Consider the following 22,201-nt stretch of genomic DNA (forward strand, 5'->3'; position numbering starts at 1 on the left):
GCATAATATAACTTTATTCAATAAATTAAGCACTGAACGTACACTCGTCCAATATATTCTATTTATTAATTAGGTTATGCCTTCGTGTTACTATTTTAAATAAATATCACTTTCCAAACACAACTTCTGTATGCATTTTTTAATGGTTTAATCTGTTAACATTGTTACAAACATTATAACATTCACAATTGACTCATTCATTTGTTTCAGCAACATATTTATTTAACATATATAACATTATAATTCGTTTATAATAATGATATCAACCAAAGAAAAGTAGCAACAATGTAATATACATAAATATGTCTTTAAACTTCTGTAGTTCAAACGTTTTGCATAGATTGAGTTATTCTTCAACGTATTGCATTTGTGACGTTCGTATTTAATAATGTTTGATAAAGAAAATTGTGTTCACATAACTAGTTTCAAGCAATGATATATTATCTGCAATAAGAGCAAAACAGTATATAATTGCTCTAAAGATACAGTCCTCCATATGTTTCAATAATAACCGTTAACAAAAGTTAAAACCAAAAATATGAAAATACCAAAGCATATATTTAAAGAAAATATAAATCAAACACTAACTTCGTTCTTGATTCAGTTTCCACTTTGCATTGTGCAGTTTCTGTATATTAGTTTTACCAAAGTAAATAAATAATTTTCTTGACTATGCAATATTCTGTGTGCTTTAAATGTTAATTAACTCGCATTGAGCATGTGCATTAGGAATATTGTAGTGATATTGAAGTAAACTGTATCTTTTACATTATTTATAGGAGATATTTTTATGCGTCAACACTAACGCATTTGTTTTAAATTAAGAAGTCAAATGTTAGTGTAATGTTTAAATCTTGAATAATTTAGGTCTAACCCATACAAATAAATCAAACAGATACAACTGTGACTGTTATAATAAAGATAGAACATTCATAGCGCAGAACAGTTGTGTCATAATTTGGGTTTGTTTACTTATCAAACATATGCATAGACAAAAACTAGATACCTTTCTACTGGAATGTTTTAAAAAGAGATTATCACATACAATCTTTACAAAAGCTATTTACAATCTGCAAAATCAAGCGTTTCCGTTCATTCAATTTAAAACAAAATTAAACAAAACAAGTAAATTTACAGACACAATACCTGTCAAGCAATGTGTTAACGATTAATTTTTAACTTTTACATTTTTCTTTTCTATTTCGATATGTATTTGATTTTGCAGGAAAAAAGATAATGACAGGTTCCTCAATCCAATCATGTTGTTGTTATTGTTGGCGTTTGGTTTCACGTTCCACCAACACATTGTAGGTCCTAGCTCTCGAGCTTTACTTGTAGATGTAGACCTCAGGTGTCCGGCTGTGCATTTTTTCAGTCACAAATGGGTAACTTAGTAGAACCGTCAATATTCCTTAATCTAGCTGGATTATCCAATTATGTATATATAAAATATTTGTGAGAAATAATTGTTTTTGTCATTCAATTTATACTAGAACACTTGCTGATCTTTATCAAGAGATGAAAGACATATTGAATTGTTGATAATACATGTTGCCAATATCGAAAGATTTCCTATAGATATTTAGATGTGTATGACTGGTAAACTACATATTTTACATTGATATGAATCCTTATAACCAATCAAACAGAATGAAAATGCATAGCTGTGCTAATGAAAACTAAACGTCGTTTTACGTTTTTTTTCTTCAAAAGAAAAAGTTCATATCCACAACAATTGAAATATTCATATGATCAGTTTTAGCTATTTCGTTAACATTGTCATGAGAGTCCAACTTATATGATAATAAATAACTTTGGCCGAACTATCTTGTTTTTGTTTTTTTTTTTAGAAATTGCCGGATATTTCGTTGATTGGCATTTTGATTGACAGAGGTATCAATCAAACAGCTTTTAACTGTTCACACATATCACATAACTGACTAACATATTCTCCATAACAGTTTGACTTCAAACTGTTTGTTGCTTTTGTTCCTTGAAGGTACTCCATTTTAGACAAAATTGACATATCGATCTTCTAGATAAATTGCTGCTATAGACCTGTATAATTGCCACTTGGATTTCCAGCACTATGCATACCAGATATTCTATCGTTGTGTTTCCGAAGCATTTCGTTGGAGTTTCGAACTGAAAATACAAAATCATTGTGCAAATATATTAATCTTTTAACGATCAATCTCCAACAAATATCATGAATAGAATACTATCTAAGGTCCTGACGTTTAGTATTTGTAAGATACTAGAATTACGTATGTTCCCTACATTCTAGTACCTAGAAGAAAAACAGGCATTTCAAGTGAACAGTTCTATAATTTTCACGGAAAACATCATAACCCATCTAACTTATACCTCCGTTAAACATTTGCAACAATAAAACATTCAACATTTTCAACCAGTCGTTCCCGTAATTATGGAACACCATCTTAATCTTAATTACGACGAATTAAGTAACTTTTATTCTCGAATCTTTTATCATGTTGTATAGTAAAATTAATAGATCAGCTTTTACTTTTTGCTTGAAAATAAGTTAATTTTTTTACAATATCTAATGTATATGCATATAAATATAATATTTTAGATATTATTATTATTATTATTATTATCATTATTATAACTACTATTATGGGATAACGGTTTTATGATGTGTGCTTGATTTCGAAAAAGACAATTCCAGTAAACAGTATGTACCATTAATTAGTATGTATGCCCAGCTTATTTGAGCATTTGTATTTTAGTTTTTAAGAAATATATTTGTTTCCAGATTATCCTTTTTAGTTTTAAAGAAAATATCTAACTAAGAAAATACAGGTTCTCCTGCTGATGTAAGCATAATGCAAAAATTCTGTAAATAGTCTCAGTGTTTAATGTAAAAGTAAGCTGTAGAAGACATCTGTATAGGATAAAAGTCATACGGAGAATTTATAAAATGATAAGAAGTATCCTTAAAAAAAGATAGTCGGCCGAAATAAAACTGGTTAACTTGCAAATGATAATTCTTAGTTTTCCATGCAAAGTCATAAAGAAATGTTAGTATAGCTGGCATAACAATGTCATACTAATTTCTTGTAGGATTATTAATCTTGAAAGATTGGATATTTTAAAATGTACGTGTTTCTAAACAAACCTGTCGTGTTTCGGTAAGTGAACTCAATTTCTATTACCAACATCTACGAAGAAGTATATTTAATATCGATTTTTTAGAACGTTTCAAAATTTACATTTTTCTCGACCTATAAATGTTTGGGCTTTTAAACACTCAAACCATTTACTATGGCAATTTGTTTCAGGCTTGACTATTTTTGAACTAGAATGACTGGACTGTTATTATAGATACCATCAAAAGATATTCCGATGTGTGTCAAATTAAACACGCTAATAATTTGGACAAAAAAAATAAGATATCAAATTTTGTTTGATCATTCATTAAGACGAAACTAGCATGTTTTATTAAACCAATGTTTTATGTTCGTTTTGATCAATCGATCCCAATATACAAACATACTTCTCTATAACACTCAACATCGTTTTAATCGAACTGAAACTTTAACAAACAAATTTTTTAAACAGAAACACCGTTTCAAGCAGGAAATACGTACACGGAATCAGACATTGATATACAATTTAAGTATCCAGTTTCCATTGATTGCCAAGAAATACAAATATTTTGGATCTCATTCAAAACATTTAATGTATAAATAGAAATACAATACCTCTGAGAACAGTTAAGATGTTTCAATACATGATAAATAAGTTATTCGGAATACAATCAAAATAAGTAACGAAACGTTCAATTCAATGTGTTTATCAATATTTTACATTTAAACGTGAAATATAAAAGTCAAAAGTGAAGTATCTTATAATACATATTTTAACAAACGATTTCAGAAATAGATAAATAAATAAATAAAATAAAAATGAAATATGTGTGCTGTAGATGTTCGCACCACGCTCAATCGGTCATTTGGGGTGCAATATAATATATATTCTACTGTTTGTTTTTGTTTTGGGTTTTACGTCACATTGACACAGTATAGATCATATCGCGACGTTCCAGCTTTACTGGTGGAGGAAGACCTCAGGTGCCCTTCCGTGCATTATTTCAGGCACGAACGGGCACCTGAGTAGAACCACCGACGTTTACTGTATGGTAGCATGACCAACATGATATGAATGTCGGGCTGTCATTTATAAACGTCACAACATAGCCAGCCACTAAACAAATTATACTAGACTACATTAAAAAGTTGTGTTTCCACCGTTAGTATAGAACGACCTCTGATTATAAAGATTCTGTCAGATACAAGTAATCATTTAGACACATATTTTACCACACACTCTAAACAAAACAGGTAACCAATATTATACCACAAGAAATAATTCAGACACTGTAAGTCTAGCTCTAATCTATAAATTTCATATGATATTTTTTCAGCCGTAAGCGCGATGTTTTCCCCTTGACTTCCGGTATATAAACGAGCTATATAAACTTTACTTTACACTTTATTTGCCGGGCAGTGAAATGCACGGGCGATTGCTCGGTATTTTGAAGACACGTCATTCCGTTGATATGTAATTGCTGACCATTGATAATAATATTTTCATTGATAGAACACTAAGAAATAACTCAACATATATAAAAGACTTAAAAACCTGGCACATTATTTTGCTTAGTATTTAGTTGTTTTGATTAATTTGACATATACCGTAATAGAATAATGAAATATCTGATTCTCATATGTTGATATACAAATTTGAATATAGTATTAAAGCAATATCTATCAGTTGGAAAAAATCCTTTACCTTAAGTTAATAAAGTTTACATAAAATATTACATAGATTTTTAACACATCCTTTATATAAAACATTCTGTTTTTTCTGTTATTTGTTCATTTGATATATTGTATAGATCTTTATTTATATACTTTGAAGAATATTTGTCTGTTCTGTCCATAAGCATTAAACAATAAATGTAAATGCAAGATTGTAATTGAAATAGTTAAGTTTACGATATACATATCAATGTTATTCCAGACCATATGCTTACACACGCTAAACATTGAAAAAAAGAGATTCCTTAAATTAAAGAATAATTTCTGATTTGAATAGAAATTTGAATTGATGACTAAATGAAGACAAATATTCCGGGCAAACAACTGGTTCTTATTCCTACCAAATAAAACGGCAAACCTACCCATTTCATCAATGTCCTTCGCCATATAAAGCGAAACTGTAACCAAAGTAACACTGATTAAAAATAATATTCCGGAAATAAGGGCCACCGCACGTGCTATTCGTTTTCTTTCTTTTTCCTTGTTATCCAATAAGTCTACTTCATTTTCTGTTAAACAAGATATTGGTGCAAGGAAAAATTCATCCGCAGTTTCGATTTCAGAAGACAGTATTTCAATTTTATCAAATTCATCTTCACTGTTGACGTCATCGTAACTATTATTGTAGGTGATCACTAACATATCCCAGGATTCACAATTTATGTCACGCCTGACATATTATAAAATTAGTTTCCAATTGATTAAAATACCTTTTATTTAGATATCATACCAAAATTGATTGCAAAATAATCCAATATTCGAACCAACATTTCCATTTTCGGCCTTATTAGAAATAAACTCTTATCCATTTATCATAAAATTGACAAAACCAATCTGCAAAAGACAATTTCTGCACTCCGTGACAATAAATGAAATTATGCAACATTTAGTAATAACCTTAAACAATTTAAAAAATAAATTTATATTTTTTTGATAATTTCCATCATTCTTTGTATTCACAGAAACTCCGATATATAAACTCCTATGCTACTAATGTTATTAACTGCAGTGTTTGTAAATTTGTTCTATCTTTAGATTCTCCAGGAATAGCAAGGCGTATTTTCATGATCTTATGTGAGCGCTTTCCTATTCCCAATAGACCCCGGGACAATTCAAAACTATCAGAAGAGAAAAGCAGCTAATAAATAATTCAAAGCGCAGTCAAATAATCTCTCTATGATAGCAGGGACGAGGTTTATAGAATATCCGATTTTTAACAACTCTGTGTAATTCTGTTATAACGCATTTCATGTTTTTAATGCTTTTATTTTTTTTTGTTTACACTTGGCAATGATAGTTTTTTGATGGAGGATCCAAAGGAAATATTTTGTTTTATCTGTACTTAAATGATATAAACGCACAGCCTATGTCACAGTCGATTACAATAGGAATTTATAATTATTTTCATATACTTAATCATTGACAAATAACTATAAAGACGGAAAAGTACGATGTTTCACAAGCGGCAAATATGTTAATTTTTAATAAGGTCATTAATGGGTCAATCTATTTAAAAGGGTGTGTCTTAGTTATGTACAAGTTATTGAACATAGTATCAATGTTGCATGTTTAATTTAGAGACAAATAAAGTGGATACTATATACATATCATATATGAATACTCGTTGTATATCTTTGAATAAAATTATTAAATGTACTGTATTCAAACTCTGTATTATTGACCCATCTCTATTATCGACGTATTTAAAATCGTTTGTAGTGTTTGATTTTATTAACCTGTCAATTGCATCAATTGCATACTGATTACACGGTCAATGCACACAATATATCAATCTTCGATAAATGGTCGGTAACATTCGTGAGATGTACGCAGTACGATTTGATTAAATTTACCTTGTTTCTATGAAAAAGTGATACTGACCGTTCTAGCGCAATAGGATAAAATACCGGTTTTTAACTTTTAAATGTTCCAGGTGTTGTAAGATCTAGACTGGGTATGTCTATCTTTTTTCTTATTCATATTTTCAGCATTATCGGAGGTATGATTTTTCAAGCTGTTCTTTTTGTTCTTTGATATATTCTGCACTTATTTAGGCAAAGACCATACAATTTCTAAATATTATGGTTTAAGAATTAAACTTAAAATCAATAAATGTCATTTCAATGCCATCAATTTCAATTCAAAACAGACAAATCATTTGTAAGTTGTTCCATATTCGTATAGACAAGCCCTATTCATTAAAACATACTTCAAAAATAAAGAAATGATAGGTATAAAACAATGGTAATAGTAATTAATCTCTAAAGAAGCCCAACACGACAAATGTCGCAGGCTCGGTTTGATTGAACCTTTTCATGGACAGTAATGGAAAAGTGCAAGTTACCGTCCACGCCCCCAAACATTAGTCATACACTCCAAATTAATTCTCGTAATTTATACGGACAGAACCGAAGTGGTATCTAATATTCAAATGGGTGCTATAATGTTTTCATAATTGACAGGTCAATAAAATGAGACTGTAATGTGCGATCATGTGTACGTTGATCATAACTATCTTTTTCCATGGTCACCAAGAATGCAATTAGTTTGCTTTACACTTAACATAAACAGATTAAGTTCGCCATTGATACTCAATACGGGCAGAGTGAAAATGTAAAGTACGTCGATAATACGGCGCTTCCTGCTATAACACATGTTTGTATGATTCAGTGGTACATATAAGTACATATTAGTTATAATACATATTTTAAATTTTCAAAACGACAATCACTGACATGGGTTACATTTCCTTATCCGTTGCGTTGCGTTTTCACCTATTCAAATGTATAGTAATTTTTGGTTTAATACATTAACAGACGTCTATTTTGTTGTCTGAAATCTAAAATATATCGACTAAACAATTAGTATAATGTGAAAGTCCTGTACTTAAACTTTATTAAATACGATCGATGTATTGAATTGTTGAAGCATTTAGATATAAAACCCATTGCTATGTTTACTGAAATAGAAATTATATTTACGGTATTTCAGTCAAATATTTGCAAATGACAGATAATGTGAACTAAATTCATTAAAACAGCTTGGTTATTTGACATTGATTTATATTTCTTATGATTTCAATTAAAATAATCAAACATAGTCTCGGCCGTGCTTTAATATTAACAAGGGAGAGCTACCAGTTTGGCAATATTCAGTCATACGTGACCTTCGGAAAGACGCATAGGAAATGGATAATGGAAACATGCATTCTATCATTTCTTTTAAAAGTAAACTCCTTATCTCGCTTAATATCTTAAATGATTTGTCCGGATTTTAATCTGTTAAAGTCCATTCATGGCATTTTTGTTTTGATTTTGTTTGGTTAGATTTTATGGCGCAACAACACAGTTCAGGTGATATGGCGCCGAAACAGGCATGATCATTTTGACTAACCTCGGGATATAAACTTAAAAAATACTATTGATCAAAACCAATCATTTGCCACAAGAGAGGGACGTTTTTAGCATTTGCTGACTGAATAGCAAACAGTTCAAGCCACATTTACGCCGTTTGATCTTTGTCTGTAAATGTATTGGTAAATTAGGCGAAAGGGTAAAGATAAAATAATTTTACACATTACTCCGTCGTATTTAAAATTAAACGAAAATATCAACAATGAAACTGATGAAAATGCCGTTATGAGCTGTTTAAAAGCAAAATAACAATTTAGATATTGATTTACACTTTAGATATTTAGTATTTATCGGATGCCAAGGAAAGCATACATATTTTGGATCACATTCAAAACATGAAATGTACAAAGATTTAATACTTCTGGGAATTGTTAAAATAGTTATATGCATGGCAAATAAAAATGATCGATTGTAAAACCGGTTTATATAAGTATATATGTACTTTAAAGTCTTGTTTGATTTCTTACACTCTTTAAGATAATATAATTTATATATAAAGTCATCTCTTAAGTTATTACCACTATCAATAATCACTAAAACAAAATATTTTTACAGAAGAAGTATAAAGTATATAAACATAAATAGGGTCACGATGTCTCAATTACAATTTATCGGACATTTATTATGACATTTACCCTTAACAGAATTGGCTTTGTATAAATTAAACAGCGGATAAAAAAGTGTGATCCCTCGGAAGCCTCAGACAATAGAAGGTCAGGTTATAGCTTTATGCACAACATAACAAGCTATATATTGTTTTACTTATCTTTAACGCTGCCTAGATTTTTTATTTATATTTTATTCACATTTTGCAGAAAAGTCAGCTGAATAACTCATACTTATGTTATTATTATTATTATTATTATTTATATTATTATTATTATTATTATAATTATTTCAAAAGAGAAATGAAAAGGATTTTATTGCGTTTTGAGCATCATACTCTGGAATAACACTGTTTCTTCTGACAGATACGCGTACACAATAAATGTGTTGATTTGCATTTAATTTTAATTATTATACTGAAGGTGAGGGAAAGCTTTTTTTAGAAATGGATCCTGAAATAATACCAAAGTCAAACGTGTATATTTATATTTATCAATGTTACGTACAGGTCAGATATTTTTTATTTAATTGCAATTTTGTTAGAATTGTATCAATTCATTTTTTATTAAAAAGCATCGGGTTAAAGTATTGTACGCGAAAAGTTTATTATTATACACACATATGATAATGAAAATGAAAGCATTAATGTCCGGTTTTAGCAATTATCTGAATGGCTGGAGCCCACTTAAGCATACTCTAGAATGATTGAAACAATTGTTGTCTATTTTGTAAAACTGAAATAAATGAAATATGCCATTTTTTGTCTTTTTAATCACATAATTAAAGTAAAAATAAACAAATGTATGAACAAATTATCGAACTACAAAATTTGCAAAGGATTTATCTCATTGCAACAGGTCAGTCCCTGCAATGCTATATGTTTCATCAAACCGAGCATAAAATGTATCTTCAAATATTTTAAAACTTAACTGATGAACTTAAGAATAAGTAATAGAAAGAGCATCGAAACACGAGGCTATTTGATTTGTACGAGGGGGCGTAGCCCCCGAGTATTAATCAGATTGCCGAGTGTTTTGTTGTATCATGTAACATAAAAACACGTTCCCTGTTGTCACAATATGAAACCCCAGAAAAAAGTAGTCAATGAACGAGCATCTAAATATGATATTTCTGTCACTTTCCCTTTCTCTGCCGTCACAATAAGTAAACCCCAGCAAAAATGAGCCAATCAGAGGGCATGTTCTGGAGTGCGGGTAACTAATACCTGTACTCCAGTTAACGCACTGTGCATGTATATGTATACGATTTAACTCCGACACATTTTCAACAGACAACAGAATGGTTCCCAAACTATAATACAAATCATACAAACTATGATATAATTTAGCGGATGATTACAAATTTAGATATGTTAAATAATTTAAAGCTTCTCAGTTTTCAGACGAATCTAATCTAGTTATTCCATTAGACATTCTGTCTCGAGTTTTCATATTGTACTTTAATTGAAGTAAAAGCAATTTGGCTAATATATTAAATATTTCAAGTAACATCCAAAATAAACGCATGTATGTATACCTGATTTATTAGGATATATTTTGTAATACTTTATTGTATTTCCGTTGTTATGCAAAACAGTAAAAATTGAAAATCACTGAGTTTGAGTGCTTTAACTATGAATGGACCTTATGTTTATACAATAAATACATTTTGTATATAAAATAAGCTTTAACCATACTCGACTTTAATGATTTTAAATTCACTTAGTGGGATAATTATATATTATTAGAATTTTATACTACAACCGGTACAGACCAATGTCTCGGTCGCGGGTAATTGTGAACAGTGATAACCAGGTTTTATCGTGTTTCTCCGCAAAAAGTTCCAACTGTAACGACAACCAGCGTTTAATTCTATTTCTTGCACAATGACCACATATATATAATATTTCAGAAAAATATTTCGAAAAAAAATATTTATGTTATGAAAACTTCACACAAAAAGCGCCAAAATGACGTTATTTCTTAGCACGCGACTCCCCTCCTTCCCATCAATATGCCAGATGACATTTCCAGTATGTGTAAAAATTAAAGGAAACATCAGTCTTATATATGCAAGAATACATTTTTCCGTCATGTATTATGTGCTTCAAATATTGCAGATATTCTTTTTTATTATAACCATCAAGTTTAGAAGAAGGTTAATAAATATCGAATAATGTTTATGCAGTAATCTTATTTTAAATATAAAATCACTTTTTTCAAATGGCAACGCATTGATCGTTCTGAAAAAAGTTATATGATGTAGTAGTTTTATGCTAATAAAAAGCTTTATCTAATAGATTTGCACGTTTGTGAAAATATTTCACATGAAACACAATTAGGCCCTGATCCAAAGATTAATTTAATGAGCTGCAAAACGTTTACAGTACCCCATAAATCAATTATTTCATAACATTCTAATTAAGACAAACGTGCAATTTTCCGAAGAAAATGGAGGAACTGATGATTTATACATCTATAACGCCAGACACGATTGTAAAGATTTCAGAGAACTAATTATTCCTTAAGGGAAATTCAGAATAGAAGCTAATATGCTTTATGATTTTCAGAAGGTTGCATTGATTCTTATATTATATATAATCTAGGCGATTACGTTGCATATACTCTTTCAAATGGCTAATACTAAATTTAATTTATAACTGTCGTGCATAATTATATGTTATTCGGAATTTGAATTCGTTATTTAGTTAGTTCAAAGAAAGCTTATATTGCTTTAGCAGGTGCTAAAGCGAGAGGATGAGACTTGCTGCGCTTATCATTAGTTTTCATAAACATACTTTTAATTTTGTTATAAAGATTAACTGGGGTCCTCATCAACTATAACATGTGTATTCAGAAAAACATAAACTAAAATTTGAATGAAAATACATTAATAAGACCCTTTTCTTCTTTATGATTTACAATGGCATTTCAAATATTGAAACAATTATATTTCAAAAATGAAGGCCAGCGAACGTGCTATGCGTATTTGTACTACTTCTCAACAAAAATGTTTTCCTTATTCTGTATTAAAACAAGAAAGTGGTGCAAGGAAAAGGTCATCTTCATTTCCTATTTTAGAAGACAAAATCTCAGTTAAGTCTTCAATGTTGACGTCATTATAATAATTATTATAGGTGATCACTAACATATCCAGGATTCCCAATTCATGTCACGGCTGACATATTACGGGGATAATGAAATAATTTCCAATCGGTCGAAAGACGTTCTTTGATATATCGATAGGGATTGCTTAGTAATCCAACGTCACAACTATTTCTTTCATTTCTCATTTCCGGTCTGGTCTGAAAAACCAGTAATCCATGTTACCAATATCATTGTAAACAACATTATAATTTCCCACAAACAATATTCTGTGTAAAACGAACAATGCTTACATCAAGATAAACTTTCACAATTCATATCAAACGGCTTAATCTTAAATTAATAAAACAGTGCTTTTAAGGGTTTCTAATGTCTTACAGAGACAGGAAATAATAGAATAAATATGGATTTACGTGCAGTTTTATTTAGTGAATCGCTTGTAAATGTGTTGTGTCTTCAGATTAACACAGTCATGTCATTATATACATGTTTTTTATTTATTGTAAAATTGTAAACATGTAGTTTTTTTTACGCGTGACAGTTGATCTATTGTGCTCTCCGTGTATAATGACCACCATACTACTTTGTCTTATTACCAAATGATTACACATTCCTGTCATTTAATACATGTTTGTTCTTATGCATATGTTTAAAAAGTCTTCGTTTTTTCCTATTAAGACCTATCCATACATACATATTTTGACATGATCAGTAACTTGAAAGATACGTATTTGTATGCGTCGGGGGCATACTGTGTGATTTACACGTGTTGCTGGTATCATTTTATTTATAATTCTAGTATGACACAGACTGGTCTAGTACCGTTCTTTGCATCCATTAATCATGATACATCAGTAACAATAAGTCACTCTTTTAGTTTTCGACAAGGCTACACATAAACAGATTTAACCACAAGATGAATCTGGAAATTAACATGATAATGTTTTGGTATTAAAGAAATAACATTGGTTTCAGCGGTTTTCATTGGCCGTTAAAAAGGCCGTTTAATAAATTAAATGATTAAATACAGAAGTTTGTTTTTAAAAAAACGAATGATTTTGTTTGTAGTGGTTGTTGTATTTAATTGAAAAGAAATCAGATAGAATGAAATGTTGAAAATATAAATAATATAAAATAAAGTATTTTACATACAACTCGTTTTATTTTACTTCAGTAAAGTCAATAAGCAAAATGTTAAGTCTATAATCGTAAGTGTTTTTTAGTGTTAGTTAATTACAAGTATCTTAATTGTAGATAGAATTGACCGTTTATATAAAAAACAACAACAAAAAACAACATCAAATTTCTCTTTCGTATATTACATGTTTTAAATTTTCAACATATCAATCATGCGGGAAAAACAGTTATTTTGCAATATAAAATAGCGATGTCTTCCGGCATAGTTACTTGAATGCTATATAATATGAAATATTAATTAATGCAGTTCAAACGTATAATGTAAAATATATATTCTTTTCAGATTTAAACAGATACAAAATTTTACAGCAGCACTTTGCACATGAAAAAACTGTCGACAATATTACTTTGAAAACTTATAAAATGCTCATTAATGCAATTTGGTTCCGATTTAAAGATTAGATCAATGAGCTGCAAAACTTTATGTTTGTCTATCTCATAAATCAAAAATATTATAATACTATCTTATTTAACCCAAACGTTCAATTTTAGAAGTAATTGAATATAAGAATGATTATGCATTCAATTATCAAGCCAGCCACTTTTGTAGAAGCTCGCGAGAAGAAATAATCGTTACAGAAGCATTTGACATGACAAAAAATCGGTTTAATGGTCTACAGAGTGATTTAAACTGTTAATGTTTAACATCTACAGGATTTCTCGTTAAAGACTGCATTGGTGTATGATTCTTACATATTATTTATAATGATAATTATAATGGCCATTTTTAGCGCTTATTGCGATTCTAAATCACATAAAATGTACATAAGATATTAAAATTGTCTACCTTCTAAACAGTATTCATACATGTATCTAAATCGTTTCTCTTAAAAGATCATTTTTGTCGTATGCTACATGAAACACATAACCCACTCACATGCTCAGATAGGAAATATATGTTTTCGTTCAAAACTAATATTTACAAATCTAATACAAGGAAACAGAAGGGCCATTTGCCAGACCAGAATCTTCCCTAACGCTTTTGTTTTTCGTGCTGAAAATACTTTCTACTGGAAAGAAATAGGTTTTTTACCTTACATAAACTATTGTCATAGCAAAAGAAAGTCCTGTTTCATTATTTTCAACTTATAATACGTTAGAACTCTTTTCTAATTTAACAAATTTCGGACAACATCGAATCATTTTAATGCAGTAATCTCGTATTAAATAAAAGAAATTTCCCCAGAATAACAACACATTATTGTTTCTAAAAAGGTTATATGCTGTAGCAGTATTATGCCGATTATAGCTTTATCCAATACAATAAAACAGTTTTGCACGTTTGATGAAACACAATTAGGCATCCATCCAAGATTAATTTAAAGATCTGCAAAACTTTTACAGTACCCCATATATCAATTATTTCATAACTATCTATCTAAGACAAACGGGCAATTTCAGAAGAAAATTAGGGAAGTGATGACATATTCATTCATTACGCCAGACACGGTTGTAAGGATCTCAGAGAACCAATTATTCCTTAAGGGAAATTCAGAATAGAAACTAATATGCATTATGATTTACAAAAGATTAAATTGATTCTTAGATTATAATCTAGGCGATTATGTTGCAAATACCTTTCAAGTGGCTAATTCTAAGTTTAGTTTACAACCGTCGTGCATAAATATATGCTATTCCGAAATTGAATTCAAACACAGTTTAAGTTAGTTCGAGAAAAACTTATATCGTCCTAGCAGGTGCATACGGGAAAGGGAAGACATGCTACACTTATCATAAACAGATGATAAAAACGATTTTCGTTTCTTTGTATTTTGTTCTTCATTGTTTTCGATTATATTAAAGTCTCTATTCTTCACACTTTACAAATGTGTATGTATATTTATAGATACATTTGTCTCAAATGAATATAAGATTTCATTTTAAAACCTTAGATGTGTCCTTTTTATGTTAAAAAAATGACTGGAAGCTTCATAAACTTAACCATTGTGTGTATTCAAAAAATCATGAATTCTAATTTGAATATGACCTTTTCCTTCACAACATTGTTATATATATAATTGGCTTATGACATTTCAAATGATTGAATTCCTGCATCGATGATTACATTTTTTGAAAAATAACACTTGAAAGGGAACTGCTATTTTAATTACATATAAAAATCTTTGCCCATTTCATCAATATCTTTCGCATATAAAGTGAAACTATCACCATTGTAACTCTGACTATGAATAAATAATATTTTAGAAATTAAGGTCACCGAATGTGCTTAGCGTCTTGGTATTCCGTTACTCCATTTCTTTCCATTTTCTGTATTTAAAACAAGACAGTGGTGCAAGGGAAAGGTCATTTTCTTTTTTAGAAGAAATTTCAATTTAATGTCATCACAATTATTATTATAGGTGGTCACTAACATATCCCAGGATTCCCAATTTAAGTCACGTCTGACGTATTACGGGGATAATGTCAAATAATTTCCAATTGGTCAGAAGACGTAATTAGATATATCGATAGGGATTGCTAAATAATCTGAAGTTAAAACTAACTCTTTCATTTCCGGGTTTGTCTGAACTAACAATTGATCTATTCCCTCCAAGAGTGCGTTGTAAACAACATTAGAATTTCCCACAAACAAAATCTTGTTATTACATACATAAAATATAAAGTTTAAATTAACCTTTCACAGTTCAAATGAAAAGGCTTAAATGTGTATTTGGTGTTAGAGATTTTATTGGTTTCCGTTGCCTTACATACATGCACACACGGACAGAAAAAAATTGATTTGTGTAATGAATTGTTGGTTAATGTGTTGTGTCTTTATAACTTCCAAGAGTAATGAGGGGTTCTTTCGTAATTACATGATGTTGTGTGTGTTCTTTAAGCCACTTATAAATTGCGGGAAACTTTGATGCCATCTAACTAGGAAACCGGATTATAAATAATTCAAAACGCAGTCAAATTATCTCACTGTTATAACAAGGATTTTTTTTTCAGAACTGTGTTCCTATCACTGTTGATTTTGAGAACAAGTTTTCAAGCATTTCGTTTTTTTAACGCAATTGAGCATTATTAATTTGTAGGAGCTTGAATGCATGTATTTTCACTTTTGTTTTAATTCAATGTTATAACGCTTTACCAATTAATACATCGTTACATGAAATATTCTTTGAAATACACTATAATGTTAACAAAGAGGTAATATTACGAAAATACAATAATATCCATGTATAATGATCACCAGGCGACTTTGTTTAATTTCCAAAAGATAAATGTCATTTCAATAAATGTTATTTCTGATGAATATGTTTAAAAAATTATCTTTTTGTTCTATTAGGGCCTATTCATACATATTTTGACATAAGTTTTTGAAAGTTATTCAAATGTTTTTGCCATTAGAAATATAATATAATATTACTTTATACGTTTTTGTTTTGGCTTCAAACCATTTGCTCTTCACAGCTGTCGGTACCGTGTAGGACTTTTGATTCATTCATGTAGGAAGCCATTGGTGGTTATATCCCAGGTGCCTGTGCGTTCCGGGGGATGGTTGGGGCATGATGCATGATTTAAACATGCTATAGGTATCACTTTATTTATAATTTAAGTATAATACAGACTGGTCTAGTATCTTTCTTTCCATCCATTAATTATGATGCATGTGGAACAATAATTCACTACTTTAGTTTTCGACAAGGCTACAGAGAAAAAGATTTATATATAAGACAGACAAGATGAATCTGGAGATGATAATGGTTTGGCATTTAAGAAATAACATTGGTTTCATTGGTTTTTATTTGACGCTAGATAAGATCGTTTAACAATGCAGCGAACGATTTCTGTTGTTGATTTTAATTGAACGTTAATCAGTTGCAATGAAATTAAAAATCGTAAATATCATCAGACAAGGTATTTTATATACAACTAGTTTTATTTTACTTTAGTCAGGCCAAGAGGCACAATTTGTTTATCATAATTGTTTGAGTGTTACTTAATAACAAGTATCTTAATTGTAGATATAATTGATCGTTTATTAATAACAACAGTATCATATTTCTCCTTCACATGTAGAATGTTTTACATATCAATATCTTAATTTCAACATATTGTTTCCATCATGCGGGGAAAAAAACATGAATTTTTATATCCTATTATATACGCAGTTCAAACATATATTAAATAAATAAGATTACATCTTTTTTATATAAAGAGAACCCTTTCCTTGAGGTAGCAGATTATGCTGTGATAATAATAAGCACATAAAAATCAACTCAAAGTAATATATCAAATAGGTTTTTAAAAAATAGTAGTTTACGTTGTCTAACATTTACAGAAGGCATTAGATAAATTGCTAAGAAATGGGTTGTATTTTCAGCTTATCAAAAATATGAAGTGTATATTCGTATCTTCATGGTGTTTTGTGTGCGCCTTCTTTATTACAATAATAAGCCGCGAGACATTTCAATGCCACCTGAAGTGGAAAACGGATAAGAGATAATTCAAAGCACAGTCAAGTAATCTCAGTATGATTTATTACAGAAAATATGTATTATATAATTTACATTTTCTCAAGTTCTTAAGTTCCTATCTCTATTTGAATCTGAGTACACATTTTACATTTTATATCAATATTACATACTTTCTTAACCTTATTAATATGTGAATTGTTTTGTTTAAAGATCATTTTTGTCATCTTCGACATAAATGCATAACATAGGCACATTCTTACATAAGAAAAATATGATTTTATTCAAAACTAACATTTACAATCTAAAGACAAGTAAATAAAAGGAGGAAGGACCATTTGCCGAACCGGTATCTTCCCGGACGCTTATGGTTTTTCGTACGGCAAATACGTTCTTTTGGAAAAAAAATCGCTTGTCTACCTAAAAGATACTATAATACTATTTACACCAAATGAAAGTCATTGTTCATTATTCTTTAACTTACTTTAGATCTTTTTTACTCTACCAATTTAAGAAGAAATTCATAAAAATAGAATGAATTTATGTATTTATATATAAGATTTTTTTTCCAAATGGCAACTGCCTTGTGCCGATAATAGCTTGAAACAGGTTTGCACGTTTGTGGAAATTTTCGTATACAAAAAAAATAGGCCTTGATCCAATGATTAATTTAATGAATTGCAAAAACGTTTACAGTACCACATAAATCAATTATTTCATATCTTTCTAATTAAGACAAACGTGCAATTTTCAGAAAAAATTGAGGAAGTGATGATAGATTCATTTATAACGGCAGACACGGTTTTAATGATTTTGGAGAACAAATTATAGCTTAGGGGAAATTCTTAGATTATAATCTAGGCAATAATGTTGCAAATACCTTTAAAATTGGAAAATTTTAAGTTTAATTTATAATCGTCGTCCACAACCATATGCTATTCCGAAATATATTTTTTTCACAGCTTAAGTAAGTTTGAGAAAAGCTTATATCGTCATAGCTTGTGCTAACGGGAGAGGATGGGACATGCTGCAATTATCTTCTTTTTTTTTCTTCATTGGTTTTGATTATATTAAAGTCTTATCTTCATACGCTTACAAGTTTTTTAGTATATGTATAGATACAGTTGACTCTAATGAATATATCATTAAGATCTCATATTAAAACCTTAGATTCATACTTTTTATGTTATTAAGACTGACTGATTGACTTGAAGCCTCACAAATTTAAACATTGTGTTTATTAAAAGATGCATTGATTCAAATTCGAATGGAAATATATTCATTTTCCTTCAGAACATTTTTTTTCTATTTGTGATAGACTGATTACATTTCAAATGATTCATTTCCTGCATCAATGAATGATTTTTGGGAAAATAATATTCAAAAGGAAACAGTTGCTTCAATAACATATAAAAATCTTTACCCATTTCATCAATATCTGTTGCCATATACAGTGAACCTGTCACAACTTTAACTCTGACTATGAATAAATAATTTTCAAAAATTAAGGCCATCGAACATGCTATGCGTGTTTGTACTACTTCTCAACCAAAATTGTTTTCCATTTTCTGTATTACAAATAAGATAGTGGTGCAAGGAAAAGTTCATATTCATTTCCTATTTCAGAAGACTAGATCTCAGTTGAGTCTTCAATGTTGACGTCATTTAAATTATTGTTATAGGTATTATTATTATTAAAGGTGATCACTAACATATCCCAGTATTCCCCTTTTATGACACCTCTGAAAAATAACGGGGATAATGCCAAATAATTTCAAGTTGGTCAGAAGACGTAATTAGATATATCGATAAGGATTGCTTAGTAATTCATCGTCACAACTGACTCTTTCATTTCTCATTTCCAGTAATCCATGTCACCAATATTACATTGTAAACAACATTACATTTTCCCAAAAGCAATATCCTGTATAAAATGAATAATTCTTACATTAATAAGATATATCTAACATAACCTTTCACAATTCATATCAAACGGCTTAAATAGGTATGTGCTCTTAACTTAATAAAACAGTGCTTTTAATGGTTTCTAATGTCTTGCATACATACTCGTATATACAGAGACAAGGAATGATAAAATCATATTGCTTTGCGTGTTTTTTTGTTTTAGTAAATCGCTTGTAAATATGTTGTGTTTTCAGTTTTTGTAAAGAAAAATGAGGTGCTCTTTCATGATGCTTTGTGCGCGCGTTCCGAAAACCACTTATAAACCGCAAGAAACTTCAATGCTATCTGGAGAGGAAAACAGTCCTAGAATAATAAAAGAGGTGTTCTTTCGTATGTGCACGCGTTCCTGAATTCACTTATAAAGCGCGAGAAACTTAAATGCAATCTAAAGAGGAAAGCGGATTATAAATCATTCATAGCGCAGTTTAATTATCTCACTGTGATAACAAGGAATATTTTTTTTGTCAGAACTGGGTCCCTATCTCCGTTTGAATTTAAGTATAAATTTCCAAGTATTTCTAATTTTTAACAATAATGTTAATGAGCATTAAGAATTTGTAGAAGGTTGAAAATTCAACTTATATTTTGTTTTTGAAACAAGAATGGAGCCCATCGGTCCTCATTGATTCAATCATTTGGATTTATCGTTTAAGGTTGTATTATGAGGCTTCATAACCTCAGATCCCCTTTCAAAATTCCATTTTATTTAGTTCCGCCCATTGATTTCTCGTCCAGGGCGCATGCATTGTTTTTACTTGGGGACCATATGCCGCTTTTCATGGAATGGCACTAACGTGTCACATTGAAGGTTCCCTGATGACCGCCATATGAACACATCTGCGGATGTTTCAAAAATCTTAATTTTACTAGTTCATGTTAAATGTTGAATTCTGTTTAAGCCTGTGCTGGGGGGGGGGGGTGCACGGTAGTTCGCACTTGACAGTACCGTCCATGAACAGGCCCAATCAAACCGAGCCTGCAACATTTTCAATTTTGCCGTGTTGGGCTTTCTTTAGGGGTTCTTATTTCTCTCTATTTTTTTGAAACATGTATATGATTCTTACATATTATTTTCTATGATAATTATAATAGTTAGCATTATATATTGATTCTACAGCACATAAAAGTTAGTTTACATTTCATATCAACATTATCTACTTTCTAAACATTTTTAATATGTAAATTGTTTCCTTTAAAGATCATTTTTGTCATTTGCTACACAAAACACAAAACCTAGTCACATTCTTACATAACAAACATATGATTTTATTAAGAACAAATATTTTCAATCTTAAGACAAGTGAATAAAATGACTATTTGCCGGACCGGCATCTTCCCTGACGCTTTTGTTTTTCGTGCTGCAAATACTTTCTATTGGGCCACCTTGCAGGTAGTGTTATCTTTTTTACAGCAAACGGAAGTGATATTTCATTAATTTCAACTTAATGTAGATCTTTTTTGAACTCTACAAATTTTAGAATTTTATTTAAAATCGAATCATTTTTATGTTTTGTACAGTAATTTCGTTTTGAATATAAGATTATTTTTTTTTGAAATTGCAACACATTTAGGTTTCTGTTAATTTATATGCTGTAGCAGTATTATGCCGATAATAGCTTTATCCAATTCAATGAAACAGTTTTGCATGTTTGTGGAAATATTTAACATGAAACACAATTAGGCTTCCATCCAAAGATTAATTTAATGGGCTGCAAAACGTTTACAGTACTCTATGAATCAATTACTTCATAACTATCTAATTAAGACTAACGTGCAATTTTCAGAAGAAAATGGAGGAACTGATGATATATTCATTTATAACGCCAGACACGGTTCTAAGGATTTCAGAGAACCAATTATTCCTTAAGGGAAATTCAGAAAAGAAACTAATCTGCTTTATGATTTACAAAAGGTTGAATTGGCTCTTGGATTATAATCTAGGCAATTACGTTGCAAATTCCCTTTCAAATGGCTAATTCTAAGTTTGATTTATAACCGTCCTGCATAACTCCATGCTTTTCCAAATTTGAATTCTACCACAGTTTAAGTTAGTTCGAAAAAAGCTTATGTCGTCTTAGGTTAGGTGCAAACGGGAGAGAATAAGACATGCTGCGCTTATAATTAGTTTTCATAAACAGACGATAAAAACGATCTTTATTTCTTTTTGTTACGTTTTTCATTGTTTTCGATAATATTAAAATCTCTTATCTTCAAACACTTAAAAGTGTTTTAGTATATGTATAAATATAGTTGTCTCAAATGAATATAAGATCTCATTTTAAAACCTTTGATTCTTACTTTTTAGCTCGACTATTCGATAAGAATAAGTAGAGCTATTGCAGTCACCCGAGCGTCGGCGTCGGCGTCGGCGTAACCACTTATGTTAAAGTTTTTGTAATAGTTCAAATATTTTCAAAGTCCATTGACATATGGCTTTGAAACTTTGCACACTTGTTCACAATCATGACCCCAACCTGTAGACAGGAGGAGGTAACTCTATCAAGCATTTTGACAGAATTATGCCCCTTTTTCGACTTAGAATTTACGTTAAAGTTTTTGTAATAGTTCAAATATTTTCAAAGTCCATTGACATATGGCTTTGAAACTTTGCACACTTGTTCACCATCATGACCCCGACCTGTAGACAG

The 22,201-nt window shown here is 30.0% G+C and overlaps 1 long non-coding RNA gene across 1 annotated transcript; it reads right to left on the reverse strand.

Moving 5' to 3' along the window:
- Positions 1-831: 831 nt before the first annotated feature.
- Positions 832-6,116, reverse strand: LOC132752995 (uncharacterized). Its single transcript, XR_009628889.1, has 2 exons — positions 5,210-6,116; positions 832-2,145 (listed from the first exon to the last, which is right to left on the reverse strand). It is a non-coding gene; the product is annotated as an uncharacterized LOC132752995 (long non-coding RNA).
- Positions 6,117-22,201: the final 16,085 nt, after the last annotated feature.

Source organism: Ruditapes philippinarum, unplaced genomic scaffold (assembly GCF_026571515.1).
Source record: "Ruditapes philippinarum isolate M1 unplaced genomic scaffold, ASM2657151v2 ctg80_1_1_1_1, whole genome shotgun sequence".
Classification (NCBI taxonomy): Eukaryota; Metazoa; Mollusca; class Bivalvia; order Venerida; family Veneridae; genus Ruditapes; species Ruditapes philippinarum.